Source organism: Leuresthes tenuis, unplaced genomic scaffold (assembly GCF_036924035.1).
Source record: "Leuresthes tenuis unplaced genomic scaffold, fLeuTen1.0.hap1 SCAF_1, whole genome shotgun sequence".
Taxonomy (NCBI): domain Eukaryota; kingdom Metazoa; phylum Chordata; class Actinopteri; order Atheriniformes; family Atherinopsidae; genus Leuresthes; species Leuresthes tenuis.
Genome location: NW_027325355.1, coordinates 40,926,711 through 40,948,448, shown reverse-complemented (window position 1 = coordinate 40,948,448; position 21,738 = coordinate 40,926,711). Strand labels below are relative to the sequence as shown.

The following is a 21,738-nucleotide window of genomic DNA, read 5'->3' as shown; positions in this document are numbered from 1 at the left end:
GTCAAACTGATTTGCTTTGCCAAGGGAAGTTTTATAAATGTAAAGCTCCACTTGATGCCCATTTATTTATTTCTTGTTATATATAACATGTAATTGAACTGAACCGGACCGGGGGGAAAGGAAAGAAGAGGAAACAGAACAAAAAAAGAAACAAAAACCAGACAACCAGCTGCTACACCTGTAAAAAAACAAAACAGACAATAATCCATGGTCTCTGTTGCGAATCCAGCCTTTGCGCCACCAGGAGCACCTGAAAGCAGACAAGCAGAGAACAAACAAACACACAAACAAACAAAAACAAGCACAAGTAGTGGCAATCGCATACAACACAACTGTGCATATAGATGACCTGAGGCGACATGGTAATACATCAACTGCTACTGGACTAATGAATGTGTATTGTGTGTGTGTGTGTGAGAACATGCAACACCCATGGCACAGGACATACATGATAACCGTTCTTACTTATGAGTGTATAAGTGTACACGGCCACAATCCACAGCCCCCCCAAGCAATCAGAAACAGGCAGAGAGGCCCACAAGACCCAGGCCACCAGCAGCCCCCACGGAGCACAGAACCCAGGATGCCCACCGCAGGGACAACCACGCATCCACCCAGAAGACAGCAGTGGAAGCCCCCGGACAGAGCCCCCATAAGCATAGGGCAGAGGCGCCCGGGAGCCAGGGGCAACAGCCCACCGACCCCACCAGGCCCCAGCCGCCCAGACATGGGCCGTGCACCGGACCCGGCCCCAGGAGCCCGAGCGCCCCAAAACCCCCCGGCAGAGGCCCCACCCAATACCCGGGAGGGCCAAGCGCCCCAGACAGCCACGCAGTGGGTCAGCGCCTGCCCCAGTGCCCCTGGCCAAGAGCCCTGGCAGTCAAGACGTGCCCACAGGTGGGTGAAGTCGCGAGGAGTGGGGAGAGGCAACACCGCCCCCCCATTGGGAGAAGCACAGGCAGGCCAGGCGACAGCAAGTCCCAGACCCAGGCCCAATCATCACCACACACACTTTCACGTCCCATACATCCACACATCCACACGTCATCCCTCCCTTGACTCCGCTGGGGTCTAGCACAGTGGGCACACCATGGGGCCAGCAGCCCCCCAGCCACCACAGACCCTGAACCAGCAGAATAATTAATTCCTCCTGGCCACTCCTTCCCGAGCAGCAACCAGGAAGCAGGGGTGTGAGAAAACCCCTCCCCTCACCCTTCTGGCTCTTCAATATTTTCTAATAGTGAGCGATTAAAATTGAGGGGCAGCCAACCTTGTAGAACTGGGAGCGCGGCCCTCTGGGCAGCCTACATACCCAAAGAGCCCCGTCCACCAGATGCCACTCAGTGCAACCACCCCCCAAGACCTAATGTGTGTGTGTGTGTTTGATAAGTAGTGATGTCTAAGGTGTAATTAAAACAGGGGCGGGGAACTGCAGAGTGCAGCCAAGGGGACCACCTACGTGGCCCCATCCACTACACCCCACAGAACACACACGCCCCCCAAAACCCTTCATGTGTGAGTGTGTGCTGTGTACAGGAGCCAAAAGGGAGAGGGTATGGGGATATACACCGGGAGAGCTACTCTCCCCCGGAGAGGGCAGCCAGGGACTGGCTGCAATAGGCACCCCCGCTACCTGGGACCCAGCACAGGGCAGGAGGGCCTGATGTCCACCAGGCTCGGGGCTTGCAGCGACCATATTCCGGGAGCTACTGTACCCCCAGAAGGTACCCACCCCGCCCCACCCCACTCAACCCAACCCCATCCCACCCCGGAGGACCTCTACAAAAAAACAAACAAACCACCCGGTCACACCAGACGCAGCAGCCCGGGCCTGAGACCCACCATCACCCAGGCCCCCCCCCTCAACAGGGGAAAAGCACCCCCCCACCGCACGCCCCAACACCCTAAAGAAAACAACCACCTGCGGACACCCTGGAGGTCCCAGAGCAACAAGCCTGGCACCAGGACCTGCACCAACCCACCCATACTGTGGCATGTCCAGGGCAACCCAGCCCCCCCGGGCGCAAGGCAGCGCCCAGCCACCAGGGCCCAGGCCCAGCACCACCACCCACGCCAGAGTGGCCGAGCCACCCGGTACAGAGCTAGCAGCCACCACCCCAAGGCCCCTAAGGGACCCCGCCCCACACAGCAAGACAGCCCCACCCGCAAGCCCCCAAAACTGCCCTCCAAGCCCGACACACAGTCACCCGCAGCAATGACCAACCCGGTCCCCACGACCCGAGAGACCACCAGACGCCCAAAGCCACACAGTTAATCAGCGGGGACCAGAGAGAATGAAATTCAGCCAATTGATGTTTTAAGGAGGCAGACATTGTTTCCATGCTAATATAATCTAAAAGAACATTTCTAAACAGGTTAATACACAGATTATTCTTCACTTTCCAGTTCATGAGAATAGTTTTCTTTGCGATACATAACACTGTGAGGACCATGTGTGCTGAGTTAATTTCCATGTTGATGTTGTCTAAGTCACCCAGCATGCAGGAATGCTACACTTTAGCCATGTTGATAGGTCCATACAGACTTCAAACCAGAACTTCTGGACAGGCGCACAAAACCACAAAGCGTGTGCATAATCATCAGGTGTGTTATCTGTGCAATGTGAGCAGATGTTTGAGTGTGTTAGACCCATCCTGAACATCCTTTGTCCTGTATAGTGTGTTCTATGAAGAATTTTGTATTGTATGAGCTGTAAATTAGGATTTCGAGTCATTCTAAAGGTGTTCAAACATATTTGTGGCCAGAAGCTGTGTGGTTCATCTATTGGGCTAGGTTTAAACCATTTTGATATATACTGTAACTTATTGGCTAAGGAATAGCGCTGAAAATGAGGTAAATCTAATCAACCACTTTCCTTGGTTTTCTGTAGCGTTTTTAAACTAATACGTGGTGGTTTGTTTTTCCACAGAAATTTGGAGATGCATTAATCTAGTGACTTAAACCAAGTAGCAGATGGTTTTATGGGGATCATTGAGAACAAATAGTTAACTTTTGGTAGTATCATCATTTTAATGGTTGTAACTCTCCCCATAAGTGATATAGGTAAGGACTTCCAACGAGAGAGATCGTCCTCTACCGTCTTTAATAATTGCACATAATTTAGCTTTGTTAGCTCTGAGAGCCTGGAGGAAATGTTTATGCCTAAATATCTAATATTTCCTGACTGTAAAGTGATCGCAGGTATATTCTGGACCCTACAGTTAATGGGCAGAACTGTGGTCTTAGACCAATTGATAGAGTAGTCAGAAAGTGCTGAGAATTTATTTATGAGTGTGATCGTGTGAGTGAGAGACGTCTGTGAGTTGTGGAGGAAAAGTAATACATCATCAGCATAAAGACTTATTTTATGCTCAATTATTTTGGGGTTGGATACCTTTAATATTTCTATCTTGTCTGTTAGCAGCTGCTAAAGGTTCGTTGAAAATAGCAAAAAGTGATGGAGAAAGTGGGCAACCCTGTCTTGTACCTCTCTGCAGACTGAAGCTTGGAGAAGTTTGATAATTTGTCCTGACACTTGCATTTGGGGAGCTTTATAATATCCTTATCCAGTTGATGAAGTGTGACCCAAACCCGAATTTTTTTAATGCTGCGAATAAAAATTTCCAGTTCACTCGATCAAATGCTTTTTCTGCATCTAGAGAGACTATTGTGGTTTCCAGGTTGTCGATGGTAGAATAGTCTATGAGATTAATTAGCCTGCGAGTGTTAGTGGATGAGTGTCTACCCTTTATGAAACCTGTCTGGTCAGGATGTATTATAAGTGGAGTTATTTCTTCTATTCTTTTGGCGAGGGCTTTACAAATTATTTTGAGGTCTGCATTTATTAGAGATATTGGGCGGTAGCTGGATGGAAGTATGGGGTCTTTTCCTGGTTTCTGTAGCAGGATAATGTTAGCAGAGTTCATGTGTGGGGATAATCTGCCATTCTGCTTAACTTGTAATACCATTTTGTGAAATGCAGTGCCAAAACAGTCCACAATTCTTTGTAGAACTCTGCTGGAAAACCATCTGGTGGCCACCCGGGGCTTTGTTACTAGGCATATGTTGAAGGGCTTCATGGAGTTCTCTTATTGAGAGAGGTGAATCCAGAGCCATTGCCTGTTCGGTTTGTAATTTTGGAAGGTTGATATTACTAAGAAACTGATCTATGTTACTGTCTGATGGATCATTTTGTGATGAATATAAGGTTTTATAGAAGTCCCTAAAAGCATTGTTGATTTCATGGGTGACATTTCTTTTTCAGTCTTTAACAGAAGTGATTGTTGTTTTCTCTTTATTTCTCTTTAGAAAATGGATTTTGGTGTCTGAAATATCCCTCATCAAGGAACTGCTAACTATGAATTCCTTCACTTAAACCAAGTTAAAACTGCTTTGTCCTTCATATTTATCCACGTCTACGCTGGTTTCAATGATAAACTTCTTTATATTACCTTATATGAGAAAGAACCACACTTGTTCTTCTAGAATCCGAAATTCGCTTTCTTTCAAGGAGATAGTGAAGATTTCAGATATTGCCATAAAATGAATTGCTTCACTCAAACCAAGTTAAAACTGCTTTGTCCTTCATATTTGTCCATGTTTAAGCTGGTTTCAAACATAAACTTCTTTTTATAACCTTGTATGAGAAAGAGCATCCCTTACGTTTGAGCAATACACTCCTTATGAGGAGTTATGCACGTTTCAGGATTTTGCTGTAAAATGAAATCCTTCACTTCAACCAAGTTAAAACTGCTTTGTCCTTCTTATTTATCCATGTCTAAGCTGGTTTCAAGTATAAACTTCTTTATATTACCTTATATGAGAAAGAACCACACTTGTTCTTCTGGAATCCGAAATTCGCTTTCTTTTAACGAGATAGTCAAGATTTCAGATATTGCCATAAAATGAATTGCTTCACTCAAACCAAGTTAAAACTGCTTTGTCCTTCATATTTGTCCATGTTTAAGATGGTTTCAAACATAAATTTCTTTTTATAATCTTGTATGAGAAAAAAACACATGTTTTAGCAATACACTCCTTATGAGGAGTAATGCACGTTTCAGGATTTTGCTGTAAAATGAATTCCTTCACTTCAACCAAGTTAAAACTGCTTTGTCCTTCTTATTTATCCATGTCTAAGCTGGTTTCAAGTATAAACTTCTTTATATTACCTTATATGAGAAAGAACCACACTTGTTCTTCTGGAATCCGAAATTCGCTTTCTTTTAACGAGATAGTCAAGATTTCAGATATTGCCATAAAATGAATTGCTTCACTCAAACCAAGTTAAAACTGCTTTGTCCTTCATATTTGTCCATGTTTAAGATGGTTTCAAACATAAATTTCTTTTTATAATCTTGTATGAGAAAAAAACAACACATGTTTGAGCAATACACTCCTTATGAGGAGTAATGCACGTTTCAGGATTTTGCTGTAAAATGAAATCCTTCACTTCAACCAAGTTAAAACTGCTTTGTCCTTCTTATTTATCCATGTCTAAGCTGGTTTCGAGTATAAACTTCTTTATATTACCTTATATGAAAAAGAACCACACTTGTTCTTCTGGAATCCGAAATTCGCTTTCTTTTAAGGAGATAGTCAAGATTTCAGATATTGCCATAAAATGAATTGCTTCATTCAAACCAAGTTAAAACTGCTTTGTCCTTCATATTTGTCCATGTTTAAGCTGGTTTCAAACATAAACTTCTTTGTATAACCTTGTATGAGAAAGAACCACACTTATGGTTGAGCAATACTCTCTTTATGAGGATTTAGCTGTAAAATGAATTCCTTCACTTTTTTCCCTTGTTCTGTTCAGCATTATGGCAGCAGAATTGTGAATACCTTTTATGCCAAACTGATTTGCTTTGCCAAGGGAAGTTTTATAAATGTAAAGCTCCACTTGATGCCCATTTATTTATTTCTTGTTATATATAACATGTAATGGAACTGTTCCGGACCGGGGGGAAAGGAAAGAAGAGGAAACAGAACAAAAAAAGAAACAAAAAACAGACAACCAGCTGCTACACCTGTAAAAAAACAAAACAGACAATAATCCATGGTCTCTGTTGCGAATCCAGCCTTTGCGCCACCAGGAGCACCTGAAAGCAGACAAGCAGAGAAAAAACAAACACACAAACAAACAAAAACAAGCACAAGTAGTGGCAATCGCTTACAACACAACTGTGCATATAGATGACCTGAGGCGACATGGTAATACATCAACTGCTACTGGACTAATGAATGTGTATTGTGTGTGTGTGTGTGAGAACATGCAACACCCATGGCACAGGACCTACATGATAACCGTTCTTACTTATGAGTGTATAAGTGTACACGGCCACAATCCACAGCCCCCCCAAGCAATCAGAAACAGGCAGAGAGGCCCACAAGACCCAGGCCACCAGCAGCCCCCACGGAGCACAGAACCCAGGATGCCCACCGCAGGGACAACCACGCATCCACCCAGAAGACAGCAGTGGAAGCCCCCGGACAGAGCCCCCATAAGCATAGGGCAGAGGCGCCCGGGAGCCAGGGGCAACAGCCCACCGACCCCACAAGGCCCCAGCCGCCCAGACATGGGCCGTGCACCGGACCCGGCCCCAGGAGCCCGAGCGCCCCAAAACCCCCCGGCAGAGGCCCCACCCAATACCCGGGAGGGCCAAGCGCCCCAGACAGCCACGCAGTGGGTCAGCGCCTGCCTCAGTGCCCCTGGCCAAGAGCCCTGGCAGTCAAGACGTGCCCACAGGTGGGTGAAGTCGCGAGGAGTGGGGAGAGGCAACGCCGCCCCCCCATTGGGAGAAGCACAGGCAGGCCAGGCGACAGCAAGTCCCAGACCCAGGCCCAATCATCACCACACACACTTTCACGTCCCATACATCCACACATCCACACGTCATCCCTCCCTTGACTCCGCTGGGGTCTAGCACAGTGGGCACACCATGGGGCCAGCAGCCCCCCAGCCACCACAGACCCTGAACCAGCAGAATAATTAATTCCTCCTGGCCACTCCTTCCCGAGCAGCAACCAGGAAGCAGGGGTGTGAGAAGACCCCTCCCCTCACCCTTCTGGCTCTTCAATATTTTCTAATAGTGAGCGATTAAAATTGAGGGGCAGCCAACCTTGTAGAACTGGGAGCGCGGCCCTCTGGGCAGCCTACATACCCAAAGAGCCCCGTCCACCAGATGCCACTCAGTGCAACCACCCCCCAAGACCTAATGTGTGTGTGTGTGTTTGATAAGTAGTGATGTCTAAGGTGTAATTAAAACAGGGGCGGGGAACTGCAGAGTGCAGCCAAGGGGACCACCTACGTGGCCCCATCCACTACACCCCACAGAACACACGCCCCCCAAAACCAGGGACTGGCTGCAATAGGCACCCCCGCTACCTGGGACCCAGCACAGGGCAGGAGGGCCTGATGTCCACCAGGCTCGGGGCTTGCAGCGATCATATTCCGGGAGCTACTGTACCCCCAGAAGGTACCCACCCCGCCCAACCCCACTCAACCCAACCCCATCCCACCCCGGAGGACCTCTACAAAAAAACAAACAAACCACCCGGTCACACCAGACGCAGCAGCCCGGGCCTGAGACCCACCATCACCCAGGCCCCCCCCTCAACAGGGGAAAAGCACCCCCCCCCCACCGCACGCCCTAACACCCTAAAGAAAACAACCACCTGCGGACACCCTGGAGGTCCCAGAGCAACAAGCCTGGCACCAGGACCTGCACCAACCCACCCATACTGTGGCATGTCAAGGGCAACCCAGCCCCCCCGGGCGCAAGGCAGCGCCCAGCCACCAGGGCCCAGGCCCAGCACCACCACCCACGCCAGAGCGGCCCAGCCACCCGGTACAGAGCCAGCAGCCACCACCCCAAGGCCCCTAAGGGACCCCGCCCCACACAGCAAGACAGCCCCACCCGCAAGCCCCCAAAACTGCCCTACAAGCCCGACACACAGTCCCCCCCAGCAATGACCAACCCGGTCCCCACGACCCGAGAGACCACCAGACGCCCAAAGCCACACAGCCCCCCCCCAGCACACACCCAACCGCCCAGAGCGACGGGACAGCAACCCACCACCACCACTATGTGATAAAGCTAATCAGCGGGGACCAGAGAGAATGAAATTCAGCCAATTGATGTTTTGAGGAGGCAGACATTGTTTCCATGCTAATATAATCTAAAATAACATTTCTAAACTGCTTAATACACAGACTGTGTTTCGCTTTCCAGTTCATGAGAATAGTTTTCTTTGCGATACATAACACTGCGAGGACCATGCAAACAAGCAGAGAAAAAACAAACACACAAACAAACAAAAACAAGCACAAGTAGTGGCAATCGCTTACAACACAACTGTGCATATAGATGACCTGAGGCGACATGGTAATACATCAACTGCTACTGGACTAATGAATGTGTATTGTCTGTGTGTGTGTGTGTGTGAGAACATGCAACACCCATGGCACAGGACCTACATGATAACCGTTCTTACTTATGAGTGTATAAGTGTACACGGCCACAATCCACAGCCCCCCCAAGCAATCAGAAACAGGCAGAGAGGCCCACAAGACCCAGGCCACCAGCAGCCCCCACGGAGCACAGAACCCAGGATGCCCACCGCAGGGACAACCACGCATCCACCCAGTAGACAGCAGTGGAAGCCCCCGGACAGAGCCCCCATAAGCATAGGGCAGAGGCCCCCCGGGAGTCAGGGACAACAGCCCACCGACCCCACCAGGCCACGGACCCGGGCCCCAGGTGCCCGAGCGCCCCAAAACCCCCCGGCAGAGGCCCCACCCAATACCCGGGAGGGCCAAGCACCCCAGACAGCCACGCAGTGGGTCAGCGCCTGCCCCAGCTTCCCTGGCCAAGTTAATGGGAGTCAAGACGTGCCCACAGGTGGGTGAAGTTGCGAGCAGTGGGGAGAGGCAACGCCGCCCCCCTATTGGGAGAAGCACAGGCAGGCTAGGCGACGGCAAGTCCCAGACCCAGGCCCAATCATCACCACACACACTTTGACGTCCCATACATCCACACATCCACACGTCCTCCCTCCCTTGACTCCGCTGGGGTGTAGCGCATAGGGCACACAGCGTGCTGTGTACAGGAGCCAAAAGGGAGAGGGGTATGGGGATATACACCGGGGGACTGGCTGCAATATGCACCCCCACTACCTGGGACCCAACACAGGGCAGGAGGGCCTGATGTCCACCAGGCTCGGGGCCTGCAGCGACTGTACCCCCAGAAGGTACGCACCCAACCCCACCCCACTCAACCCAACCCCACCCCACTCCGGAGGACCTCTACAAACAAACAAACAAACAACAACAAACAAACCACCCGGTCACACCAGACGCAGCAGCCCGGGCCTGAGACCCACCATCACCCAGGCCACCCCCCCAACAGGGGAAAAGCACAACGCCCACCGCACGCCCCAACACCCTAAAGAAAACAACCACCTGCGGACACCCTGGAGGTCCCAGAGCAACAAGCCTGGCACCAGGACCTGCACCAACCCACCCATACTCCATGAAGCCCTTCAACATATGCCTAGTAACAAAGCCCCGGGTGGCCACCAGATGGTTTTCCAGCAGAGTTCTACAAAGAATTGTGGACTATTTTAGCACTGCATTTCACAAAATGGTATTACAAGTTAAGCAGAATGGCAGATTATCCCCACACATGAACTCTGCTAACATTATCCTGCTACAGAAACCAGGAAAAGACCCCATACTTCCATCCAGCTACCGCCCAATATCTCTAATAAATGCAGACCTCAAAATAATTTGTAAAGCCCTCGCCAAAAGAATAGAAAAAATAACTGCACTTATAATACATCCTGACCAGACAGGTTTCATAAAGGGTAGACACTCATCCACTAACACTCGCAGGCTAATTAATCTCATAGACTATTCTCCCATCGACAACCTGGAAACCACAATAGTCTCTCTAGATGCAGAAAAAGCATTTGATCGAGTGAACTGGAAATTTTTATTCGCAGCATTAAATAAATTCGGGTTTGGGTCACACTTCATCAACTGGATAAGGATATTATAAAGCTCCCCAAATGCAAGTGTCAGGACAAATGATCAAACTTCTCCAAGCTTCAGTCTGCAGAGAGGTACAAGACAGGGTTGCCCACTTTCTCCATCACTTTTTGCTATTTTCATCGAACCTTTTGCAGCTGCTATCAGACAAGATAGAAATATTAAAGGCATCCAACCCCAAAATATTGAGCATAAAATAAGTCTTTATGCTGATGATGTATTACTTTTCCTCCACAACTCACAGACGTCTCTCACTCACACGATCACACTCATAAATAAATTCTCAGCACTTTCTGACTACTCTATCAATTGGTCTAAGACCACAGTTCTGCCCATTAACTGTAGGGTCCAGAATATACATGCGATCACTTTACAGTCAGGAAATATTAGATATTTAGGCATAAACATTTCCTCCAGGCTCTCAGAGCTAACAAAGCTAAATTATGTGCAATTATTAAAGACAGTAGAGGACGATCTCTCTCGTTGGAAGTCCTTACCTATATCACTTATGGGGAGAGTTACAACCATTAAAATGATGATACTACCAAAAGTTAACTATTTGTTCTCAATGATCCCCATAAAACCATCTGCTACTTGGTTTGAGTCACTCGATTAATGCATCTCCAAATTTCTGTGGAAAAACAAACCACCACGTATTAGTTTAAAAACGCTACAGAAAACCAAGGAAAGTGGTTGATTAGATTTACCTCATTTTCAGCGCTATTCCTTAGCCAATAGGTTACAGTATATATCAAAATGGTTTAAACCTAGCCCAATAGATGAACCACACAGCTTCTGGCCACAAATATGTTTGAACACCTTTAGAATGACTCGAAATCCTAATTTACAGCTCATACAATACAAAATTCTTCATAGAACACACTATACAGGACAAGGGATGTTCAGGATGGGTCTAACACACTCTAACATCTGCTCACATTGCACAGATAACACACCTGATGATTATGCACACGCTTTGTGGTTTTGTGCGCCTGTCCAGAAGTTCTGGTTTGAAGTCTGTACGGACCTATCAACATGGCTAAAGTGTAGCATTCCTGCATGCTGGGTGACTTAGACAACATCAACATGGAAATTAACTCAGCACACATGGTCCTCACAGTGTTATGTATCGCAAAGAAAACTATTCTCATGAACTGGAAAGTGGTCTCTCGGGTCGTGGGGCCAGGGTTGGTCATTGCTGGGGGGGAATGTGTGTCGGGCTTGGAGGGCAGTTTTGGGTACCTTCTGGGGGTACAGTAGCTCCCGGAATATGGTCGCTGCAGGCCCCGAGCCTGGTGGACATCAGGCCCTCCTGCCCTGTGCTGGGTCCCAGGTAGCGGGGGTGCCTATTGCTGCCAGGTCCTGGCTGCCCTCTCCGGGGGAGAGTAGCTCTCCCGGTGTATATCCCCATACCCTCTCCCTTTTGGCTCCTGTACACAGCACACACTCACACATGAAGGGTTTTGGGGGGCGTGTGTGTTCTGTGGGGTGTAGTGGATGGGGCCACGTAGGTGGTCCCCTTGGCTGCACTCTGCAGTTCCCCGCCCCTGTTTTAATTACACCTTAGACATCACTACTTATCAAACACACACACACACATTAGGTCTTGGGGGGTGGTTGCACTGAGTGGCATCTGGTGGACGGGGCTCTTTGGGTATGTAGGCTGCCCAGAGGGCCGCGCTCCCAGTTCTACAAGGTTGGCTGCCCCTCAATTTCAATCGCTCACTATTAGAAAATATTGAAGAGCCAGAAGGGTGAGGGGAGGGGTCTTCTCACACCCCTGCTTCCTGGTTGCTGCTCGGGAAGGAGTGGCCAGGAGGAATTAATTATTCTGCTGGTTCAGGGTCTGTGGTGGCTGGGGGGCTGCTGGCCCCATGGTGTGCCCACTGTGCTAGACCCCAGCGGAGTCAAGGGAGGGATGACGTGTGGATGTGTGGATGTATGGGACGTGAAAGTGTGTGTGGTGATGATTGGGCCTGGGTCTGGGACTTGCTGTCGCCTGGCCTGCCTGTGCTTCTCCCAATGGGGGGGCGGCGTTGCCTCTCCCCACTCCTCGCGACTTCACCCACCTGTGGGCACGTCTTGACTGCCAGGGCTCTTGGCCAGGGGCACTGGGGCAGGCGCTGACCCACTGCGTGGCTGTCTGGGGCGCTTGGCCCTCCCGGGTATTGGGTGGGGCCTCTGCCGGGGGGTTTTGGGGCGCTCGGGCTCCTGGGGCCGGGTCCGGTGCACTGCCCATGTCTGGGCGGCTGGGGCCTGGTGGGGTCGGTGGGCTGTTGCCCCTGGCTCCCGGGCGCCTCTGTCCTATGCTTATGGGGGCTCTGTCCGAGGGCTTCCACTGCTGTCTTCTGGGTGGATGCGTGGTTGTCCCTGCGGTGGGCATCCTGGGTTCTGTGCTCCGTGGGGGCTGCTGGTGGCCTGGGTCTTGTGGGCCTCTCTGCCTGTTTCTGATTGCTTGGGGGGGCTGTGGATTGTGGCCGTGTACATTTATACACTCATAACTAAGCACGGTTATCATGTAGGTCCTGTGCCATGGGTGTTGCATGTTCCCCCCACACACACACACACAACACACATTCATTAGTCCAGTAGCAGTTGATGTATTACCATGTCGCCTCAGGTCATCTATATGCACAGTTGTGTTGTATGCGATTGCCACTACTTGTGCTTGTTTTTGTTTGTTTGTGTGTTTGTTTGTTCTCTGCTTGTCTGCTTTCAGGTGCTCCTGGTGGCGCAAAGGCTGGATTCGCAACAGAGACCATGGATTATTGTCTGTTTTGTTTTTTTACAGGTGTAGCAGCTGGTTGTCTGGTTTTTGTTTCTTTTTTTGTTCTGTTTCCTCTTCTTTCCTTTTCCCCCGGTCCGGTTCAGTTCCATTACATGTTATATATAACAAGAAATAAATAAATGGGCATCAAGGGGAGCTTTACATTTATAAAACTTCCCTTGGCAAAGCAAATCAGTTTGGCATAAAAGGTATTCACAATTCTGCTGCCATAATGCTGAACAGAACAAGGGAAAAAAGTGAAGGAATTCATTTTACAGCTAAATCCTCATAAAGAGCGTATTGCTCAACCATAAGTGTGGTTCTTTCTCATACAAGGTTATACAAAGAAGTTTATGTTTGAAACCAGCTTATCTTATCTTATCCATGCTAAATTATGTGCAATTATGATACTACCAAAAGTTAACTATTTGTTCTCAATGATCCCCATAAAACCATCTGCTACTTGGTTTAAGTCACTAGATTCATGCATCTCCAAATTTCTGTGGAAAAACAAACCACCACGTATTAGTTTAAAAACGCTACAGAAAACCAAAGAAAGTGGTTGATTAGATTTACCTCATTTTCAGCGCTATTCCTTAGCCAATAGGTTACAGTATATATCAAAATGGTTTAAACCTAGCCCAATAGATGAACCACACAGCTTCTGGCCACAAATATGTTTGAACACCTTTAGAATGACTCGAAATCCTAATTTACAGCTCATACAATACAAAATTCTTCATAGAACACACTATACAGGACAAAGGATGTTCAGGATGGGTCTAACACACTCAAACATCTGCTCAAATTGCACAGATAACACACCTGATGATTATGCACACGCTTTGTGGTTTTGTGCGCCTGTCCAGAAGTTCTGGTTTGAAGTCTGTACGGACCTATCAACATGGCTAAAGTGTAGCATTCCTGCATGCTGGGTGACTTAGACAACATCAACATGGAAATTAACTCAGCACACATGGTCCTCACAGTGTTATGTATCGCAAAGAAAACTATTCTCATGAACTGGAAAGTGAAGAATAATCTGTGTATTAACCTGTTTAGAAATGTTCTTTTAGATTATATTAGCATGGAAACAATGTCTGCCTCCTTAAAACATCAATTGGCTGAATTTCATTCTCTCTGGTCCCCGCTGATTAGCTTTATCACATAGTGGTGGTGGTGGGTTGCTGTCCCGTCGCTCTGGGCGGTTGGGTGTGTGCTGGGGGGGGGGCTGTGTGGCTTCGGGCGTCTGGTGGTCTCTCGGGTCGTGGGGACTGGATTGGTCATTGCTGGGGGGGACTGTGTGTCGGGCTTGGAGGGCAGTTTTGGGGGCTTGCAGGTGGGGCTGTTTTGCGGTGTGGGGAGGGGTCCCTTAGGGGCCTTGGGGTGGTGGCTGCTAAGTACTGGAATCATACACTTCCTCTATGTAACCAGATAATTGCCGAGAAAGGCTGACTTGTAGTGGGCACATCTTCTTCCCTGATGTGATTATTCTCTGCAGCTGAAACTGAGACTCTCAGATCACTTCGTGTCTGCCAACAAAGAAGCAGCAGCTGCTGAAGATGACCAACTTCCTCATGTGTCACAGGATGATCAGACGTTGCAACAAAAGACATGCAGGTGGTAGAGAGAAGAGAAGAAGCTTACAGCACCTGGTATTCCCAAGAGATCTCCCATCCAAGTACTAACCAGGCCCAACACTGCTTGGCTTCCGAGATCAGACGAGGTCGGACATATTCAGGGTGGTGTGGCCGTAAGCAACAATGTCTCTGACAAATGTGCATTATATAGGTACTGGAATCATAAGGTTCCTCTACGCAACCAGATAATTGCCGAGAAAGGCTGATGTGTAGCGGGCATATCATCTTCTCTGATGTGGTCATTCTCGCCAACTTAAACTGAGACCCTCAGATCACTTCGTGTCTGCCAACAAAGCAGCAGCAGCTGAAGATGACCACCTTCCTCATGTGTCACAGGGTGATCAGACGTTGCAACAAAAGACATGCAGGTGGTAGAGAGAAGAAAAAAAGCTTACAGCACCTGGTATTCCCAAGCGGGCTCCCATCAAAGTACTAACCAGGCCCAACCCTCCTTGGCTTCCCAGATCAGACGAGGTCGGACATATTCAGGGTGGTTTGGCCGTAAGCAACAATCTCTGTGACAAATGCGCATTATATAGGTAATGAAATCATATGGTTCCTCTATGTAACCAGATAATTGCCGAGAAAGGCTGATATGTAGTGGGCACATCTTCTTCCCTGACGTGATAATTCTCTCCAGCTGAAAATGAGACTCTCAGATCACTTCGTGTCTGCCAACAAAGCAGCAGCAACTGAAGATGACCAACTTCCTCATGTGTCACAGGGTGATCAGACGTTGCAACAAAAGACATGCAGGTGGTTGAGAGAAGAGAAAAAGCTTACAGCACCTGGTATTCCCAAGCAGTCTCCGATCAAGTACTAACCAGGCCCAAACCTGCTTGGCTTCCGAGATCAGACGAGGTCTGGCATATTCAGGGTGGTTTGGCCGTAAGCGACAATGTCTCTGACAAATGTGCATTATATAGGTACTGGAATCATACGGTTCCTCTATGCAACCAGATAATTGCAGAGAAAAGCTGACTTGTAGTGGGCACATCTTCCTCTCTGATGTGATTATTCTCTCCAGCTGAAACTGAGACTCTCAGATTACCTCATGTCTGCCAACAAAGCAGCAGGAGCTGAAGATGACCAACTTCCTCATGTGTCACAGGGTGATCAGACGTTGCAACAAAAGACATGCAGGTGGTCGAGAGAAGACAAAAGGCTTACAGCACCTGGTATTCCCAAGCAGTCTCCCACCCAAGTACTACCCAGGCCCAACCCTACTTGGCTTCCGAGATCAGACGAGGTCTGGATTGTTCAGGGTGGTGTGGCCGTAAGCAACAATGTCTGTGACAAATGTGCATTATATAGGTACTGGAATCATACGGTTCCTCTATGTAACCAGATAATTGCATAGAAAAGCTGACTTGTAGTGGGCACATCTTGTTCCCTGACGTGATCATTCTCTTCAGCTGAAACTGAGACTCTCAGATCACTTCGTGTCTGCCAACAAAGCAGCAGCAGCTGAAGATGACCAACTTCCTCATGTGTCACAGGGTGATCAGACGTTGCAACAAAAGACATGCAGGTGGTAGAGAGACGAAAAAAAGCTTAAAGCACCTGGTATTCCCAAGAGGTCTTCCATCCAAGTACAAACCAGGCCCAACTGTGCTTGGCTTCCGAGATCAGACGAGGTCGGGCATATTCAGGGTGGTGTGGCCGTAAGAAACAATATCTCTGAAAAATGTGCATTATATAGGTAATGCAATCATACGGTTCCTCTATGCAACCAGATAATTGCAGAGAAAGGCTGATGTGTAGTGGGCACATCTTGTTCCCTGACGTGATCATTCTCTTCAGCTGAAACTGAGACTCTCAGATCACTTCGTGTCTGCCAACAAAGCAGCAGCAGCTGAAGATGACCAACTTCCTCATGTGTCACAGGGTGATCAGACGTTGCAACAAAAGACATGCAGGTGGTAGAGAGAAGAGAAAAAGCTTACAGCACCTGGTATTCCCAAGCGGTCTCCCACCCATGTACTAATCAGGCCCAACACTGCTTGGCTTCCGAGATCAGACGAGGTCAGGCAAATTCAGGGTGGTGTGGCCGTAAGTAACAATGTCTGTGACAAATGTGCATTATATAAGTACAGGAATCATACGGTTCCTCTATGTAACCAGATAATTGCTGAGAAAAGCTGATGTGTAGTGGGCACATCTTCTTCCCTGACGTTATTATTCTCTTCAGCTGAAACTGAGACTCTCAGATCACTTCGTGTCTTCAAACAAAGCAGCAGCAGCTGAAGATGGCCAACTTCCTCATGTGTCACAGGGTGATCAGACGTTGCAACAAAAGACATGCAGGTTGTAGAGAGAAGAGAAAACGCTTACAGCACCTGGTATTCCCAAGCAGTCTCCCATTAAAGTACTAACCAGGCCCAACCCTCCTTGGCTTCCGAGATCAGACGAGGTCGGGCTTATTCAGGGTGGTGTGGCCGTAAGGAACAATTTCTGTGACAAATGTGCATTATATAGGTACTGGAATCATACACTTCCTCTATGTAACCAGATAATTGCAGAGAAAGGCTGACTTGTTATGGGCACATCTTCTTCCCTGATGTGATTATTCTCTGCAGCTGAAACTGAGACTCTCAGATCACTTCGTGTCTGCCAACAAAGCAGCAGCAGCTGAAGATAACCAACTTCCTCATGTGTCACAGGGTGATCAGACGTTGCAACAAAAGACATGCAGGTGGTCGAGAGAAGACAAAAAGCTTATAGCACCTGGTATTCCCAAGCGGTCTCCCATTTAAGTACTAACCAGGCCCAACCCTGCTTGGCTTCTGAGATCAGACGAGGTCGGGCATATTTAGGGTGGTGTGGCCGTAAGCAACCATAACTGTGAAAAATTTGCATTATATAGGTACTGGAATCATACAGTTCCTCTATGTAACCAGATAATTGCAGAGAAAGGCTGATTTGTAGTGGGCACATCTTCTTCCCTGATGTGATTATTCTCTGCAGCTGAAACTGAGACTCTCAGATCACTTCGTGTCTGCCAACAAAGCAGCAGCAGCTGAAGATGACCAACTTCTTCATGTGTCACAGGGTGATCAGACATTGCAACAAAACACATGCAGGTGGTAGAGAGAAGAGAAAAAGCTTACAGCACCTGGTATTCCCAAGCAGTCTCCCATACAAGTACTAACCAGGCCCAACCCTGCTTGGCTTCCGAGATCAGACGAGGTCAGGCATGTTCAGGGTGGTGTGGCCGTAAGCAACAATGTCTCTGACAAATGTGCATTATATAGGTACTGGAATCATACGGTTCCTCTATGCAACCAGATAATTGCCGAGAAAGGCTGATGTGTAGCGGGCATATCATCTTCTCTGATGTGGTCATTCTTTGGAACTTAAACTGAGACTCTCAGATCACTTCGTGTCTGCCAACAAAGCAGCAGCAGCTGAAGATGACCACCTTCCTCATGTGTCACAGGGTGATCAGACGTTGCAACAAAAGACATGCAGGTGGTAGAGAGAAGAAAAAAAGCTTACAGCACCTCGTAATCCCAAGAGGTTTCCCATTCAATTACTAACCAGGCCCAACCCTACTTGGCTTCCGAGATCAGACATGTTCAGGTTGGTGTGGCCGTAAATAACAATCTCTGTGACAAATGTGCATTATATAGGCAATTGGAATCATATGGTTCCTCTATGTAACCAGATAATTGCAGAGAAAGGCTGATATGTAGTGGGCACATCTTATTCCCTAATGTGATAATTCTCTCCAGCTGAAAATGAGACTCTCAGATCACTTCGTGTCTGCCAACAAAGCAGCAGCAGCTGAAGATTACCAACTTCCTCATGTGTCACAGGGTGATCAGACGTTGCAACAAAAGACATGCAGGTGGTTGAGAGAAGAGAAAAAGCTTATAGCACCTGGTATTCCCAAGTGGTCTCCCATTCAAGTACTAACCAGGTCCAACCCTGCTTGGCTTCCGAGATCAGACAAGGTCGGGATTATTCAGGGTGGTGTGGCCGTAAGCAACAATGTATCTGACAAATGTGCATTATATAAGTACTGGAACCATACACTTCCTCTATGTAACCAGATAATTGCCCGAGAAAGGCTAACTTGTAGTGGGCACATCTTCTTCCCTGATGTGATTATTCTCTGCAGCTGAAACTGAGACTCTCAGATCACTTCGTGTCTGCCAACAAAGCAGCAGCAGCTGCTGAAGATGACCAACTTCCTCATGTGTCACAGGATGATCAGACGTTGCAACAAAAGACATGCAGGTGGTAGAGAGAAGAGAAGAAGCTTACAGCAACTGGTATTCCCAAGCTGACTCCCATCCAAGTACTAACCAGGACCAACCGTGCTATGCTTCCGAGATCAGACGAGGTCGGGCATGTTCAGGGTGGTGTGGCCGTAAGCAACAATGTCTCTGACAAATGTGCATTATATAGGTACTGGAATCATACGGTTCCTCTATGCAACCAGATAATTTCCGAGAAAGGCTGATATGTATTGGGTACATCTTCTTCCCTGACGTGATCATTCTCTCCAACTGAAAATGAGACTCTCAGATCACTTCGTGTCTGCCAACAAAGCAGCAATAGCTGAAGATGACCACCTTCCTCATGTGTCACAGGGTGATCAGACGTTGCAACAAAAGACATGCAGGTTGTAGAGAGACGAAAAAAAGCTTACAGCACCTGGTATTCCCAAGCGGTCTCCCATCAAAGTACTAACCCGGCCCAACCCTCCTTGGCTTCCGAGATCAGACGAGGTCAGGCTTTTTCAGGGTGGTGTGGCCGTAAGCAACAATAACTGTGACAAATGTGCATTATATAGGTACTGGAATCATACACTTCCTCTATGTAACCAGATAATTGCAGAGAAAGGCTGACTTGTAGTGGGCAATACTTCCTCCCTGATGTGATTATTCTCTGCAGCTGAAACTGAGACTCAGATCACTTCGTGTTTGCCAACAAAGCAGCAGCAACTGAAGATGACCAACTTCCTCATGTGTCACAGGGTGATCAGACGTTGCAACAAAAGACATGCAGGTGGTAGAGAGACGAAAAAAAGCTTACAGCACCTGGTATTCCCAAGCAGTCTCCCATCCAAGTACTAACCAGGCCCAAACCTGCTTGGCTTCCGAGATCAGTCGAGGTCTGTTATATTCAGGGTGGTTTGGCCGTAAGCGACAATGTCTGTGACAAATGTGCATTATATAGGTACTGGAATCATACGGTTCCTCTATGCAACCAAATAATTGCCGAGAAAGGCTGACTTGTAGCGGGCATATCATCTTCTCTGATGTGATTATTCTCTCCAGCTGAAACTGAGACTCTCAGATCACTTCGTGTTTGCCAACAAAGCAGCAGCAACTGAAGATGACCAACTTCCTCATGTGTCACAGGGTGATCAGACGTTGCAACAAAAGACATGCAGGTGGTTGAGAGAAGAGAAAAAGCTTACAGCACCTGGTATTCCCAAGCAGTCTCCGATCAAGTACTAACCAGGCCCAAACCTGCTTGGCTTCCGAGATCAGACGAGGTCTGGCATATTCAGAGTGGTTTGGCCGTAAGCGACAATGGCTCTGACAAATGTGCATTATATAGGTACTGGAATCATACGGTTCCTCTATGCAACCAGATAATTGCAGAGAAAAGCTGACTTGTAGTGGGCACATCTTCCTCTCTGATGTGATTATTCTCTCCAGCTGAAACTGAGACTCTCAGATTACCTCATGTCTGCCAACAAAGCAGCAGGAGCTGAAGATGACCAACTTCCTCATGTGTCACAGGGTGATCAGACGTTGCAACAAAAGACATGCAGGTGGTCGAGAGAAGACAAAAAGCTTACAGCACCTGGTATTCCCAAGCAGTCTCCCACCCAAGTACTACCCAGGCCCAACCCTACTTGGCTTCCGAGATCAGACGAGGTCTGGATTGTTCAGGGTGGTGTGGCCGTAAGCAACAATGTCTGTGACAAATGTGCATTATATAGATACTGGAATCATACGGTTCCTCTATGTAACCAGATAATTGCATAGAAAAGCTGACTTGTAGTCGGCACATCTTCTTCCCTGACGTGATTATTCTCTGCAGCTGAAACTGAGACTCTAAGATCACTTCGTGTCTGCCAACAAAGCAGCAGCAGCTGAAGATGACCAACTTCCTCAGGTGTCACAGGGTGATCAGACGTTGCAACAAAAGACATGCAGGTGGTAGAGAGAAGAAAAAAAGCTTAAAGCACCTGGTATTCCCAGGCAGTCTACCATCCAAGTACTAACCAGGCCCAACCCTGCTTGGCTTCCGAGATCGGGCTTATTCAGGGTGGTGTGGCTGTAAGTAACAATATTTGTGACAAATGTGCCTTATATAAGTACTGGAATCATACACATCCTCTATGTAACCAGATAATTGCCGAGAAAGGCTGACTTGTAGTGGGCACATCTTCTTCCCTGATGTGATTATTCTCTGGAGCTGAAACTGAGACTCTCAGATCACTTCGTGTCTGCCAACAAAGCAGCAGCAACTGAAGATGACCAACTTCCTCATGTGTCACAGGGTGATCAGACGTTGCAACAAAAGACATGCAGGTGGTAGAGAAAAAGCTTACAGCACCTGGTATTCCCAAGCGGTCTCCCATCAAAGTACTAAACAGGTCCAACCCTCCTTCGCTTCCGAGATCGGACATATTCAGGGTGGTTTGGCCGTAAGTAACAATCTCTGTGACAAATGCGCATTATATAGGCAATGAAATCATATGGTTCCTCTATGTAACCAGATAATTGCCGAGAAAGGCTGATATGTAGCGGGCATATCTTGTTCCCTGACGTGAAAATTCTCTCCAGCTGAAAATGAGACTCTCAGATCACTTCGTGTCTTCCAACAAAGCAGCAGCAGCTGAAGATGGCCAACTTCCTCATGTGTCACAGGGTGATCAGACGTTGCAACAAAAGACATGCAGGTTGTAGAGAGAAGAGAAAACGCTTACAGCACCTGGTATTCCCAAGCAGTCTCCCATTAAATTACTAACCAGGCCCAACCCTCCTTGGCTTCCGAGATCAGACGAGGTCGGGCTTATTCAGGGTGGTGTGGCTGTAAGGAACAATTTCTGTGACAAATGTGCATTATATAGGTACTGGAATCATACAATTCCTCTATGTAACCAGATAATTGCAGAGAAAGGCTGACTTGTTATGGGCACATCTTCTTCCCTGATGTGATTATTCTCTGCAGCTGAAACTGAGACTCTCAGATCACTTCGTGTCTGCCAACAAAGCAGCAGCAGCTGAAGATGACCAACTTCCTCATGTGTC

The 21,738-nt window shown here is 47.9% G+C and overlaps 1 non-coding gene and 17 pseudogenes across 1 annotated transcript; all 18 read right to left on the bottom strand.

The window, feature by feature from the left end:
• Positions 1–14,458: 14,458 nt before the first annotated feature.
• On the bottom strand, positions 14,459–14,577 carry LOC140299736 (5S ribosomal RNA; annotated as a pseudogene).
• Positions 14,578–14,846: 269 nt separating this feature from the next.
• On the bottom strand, positions 14,847–14,965 carry LOC140290682 (5S ribosomal RNA; annotated as a pseudogene).
• A 269-nt stretch (positions 14,966–15,234) lies between these two features.
• Positions 15,235–15,352, bottom strand: LOC140292073 (5S ribosomal RNA; annotated as a pseudogene).
• A 269-nt stretch (positions 15,353–15,621) lies between these two features.
• On the bottom strand, positions 15,622–15,740 carry LOC140298656 (5S ribosomal RNA; annotated as a pseudogene).
• A 269-nt stretch (positions 15,741–16,009) lies between these two features.
• LOC140291253 (5S ribosomal RNA) lies at positions 16,010–16,128 on the bottom strand (annotated as a pseudogene).
• A 269-nt stretch (positions 16,129–16,397) lies between these two features.
• On the bottom strand, positions 16,398–16,516 carry LOC140281360 (5S ribosomal RNA; annotated as a pseudogene).
• A 269-nt stretch (positions 16,517–16,785) lies between these two features.
• LOC140288514 (5S ribosomal RNA) lies at positions 16,786–16,904 on the bottom strand (annotated as a pseudogene).
• A 269-nt stretch (positions 16,905–17,173) lies between these two features.
• On the bottom strand, positions 17,174–17,292 carry LOC140317369 (5S ribosomal RNA; annotated as a pseudogene).
• A 269-nt stretch (positions 17,293–17,561) lies between these two features.
• On the bottom strand, positions 17,562–17,680 carry LOC140298750 (5S ribosomal RNA). Its single transcript, XR_011914368.1, has one exon. It is a non-coding gene; the product is annotated as a 5S ribosomal RNA (ribosomal RNA).
• A 648-nt stretch (positions 17,681–18,328) lies between these two features.
• On the bottom strand, positions 18,329–18,447 carry LOC140311177 (5S ribosomal RNA; annotated as a pseudogene).
• Positions 18,448–18,720: 273 nt separating this feature from the next.
• On the bottom strand, positions 18,721–18,839 carry LOC140296427 (5S ribosomal RNA; annotated as a pseudogene).
• A 269-nt stretch (positions 18,840–19,108) lies between these two features.
• Positions 19,109–19,227, bottom strand: LOC140299328 (5S ribosomal RNA; annotated as a pseudogene).
• A 267-nt stretch (positions 19,228–19,494) lies between these two features.
• Positions 19,495–19,613, bottom strand: LOC140288839 (5S ribosomal RNA; annotated as a pseudogene).
• Positions 19,614–19,882: 269 nt separating this feature from the next.
• On the bottom strand, positions 19,883–20,000 carry LOC140294204 (5S ribosomal RNA; annotated as a pseudogene).
• A 269-nt stretch (positions 20,001–20,269) lies between these two features.
• On the bottom strand, positions 20,270–20,388 carry LOC140302972 (5S ribosomal RNA; annotated as a pseudogene).
• Positions 20,389–20,657: 269 nt separating this feature from the next.
• LOC140296463 (5S ribosomal RNA) lies at positions 20,658–20,766 on the bottom strand (annotated as a pseudogene).
• A 262-nt stretch (positions 20,767–21,028) lies between these two features.
• On the bottom strand, positions 21,029–21,137 carry LOC140296633 (5S ribosomal RNA; annotated as a pseudogene).
• A 269-nt stretch (positions 21,138–21,406) lies between these two features.
• LOC140294240 (5S ribosomal RNA) lies at positions 21,407–21,525 on the bottom strand (annotated as a pseudogene).
• Between the last annotated feature and the right edge of the window lie 213 nt (positions 21,526–21,738).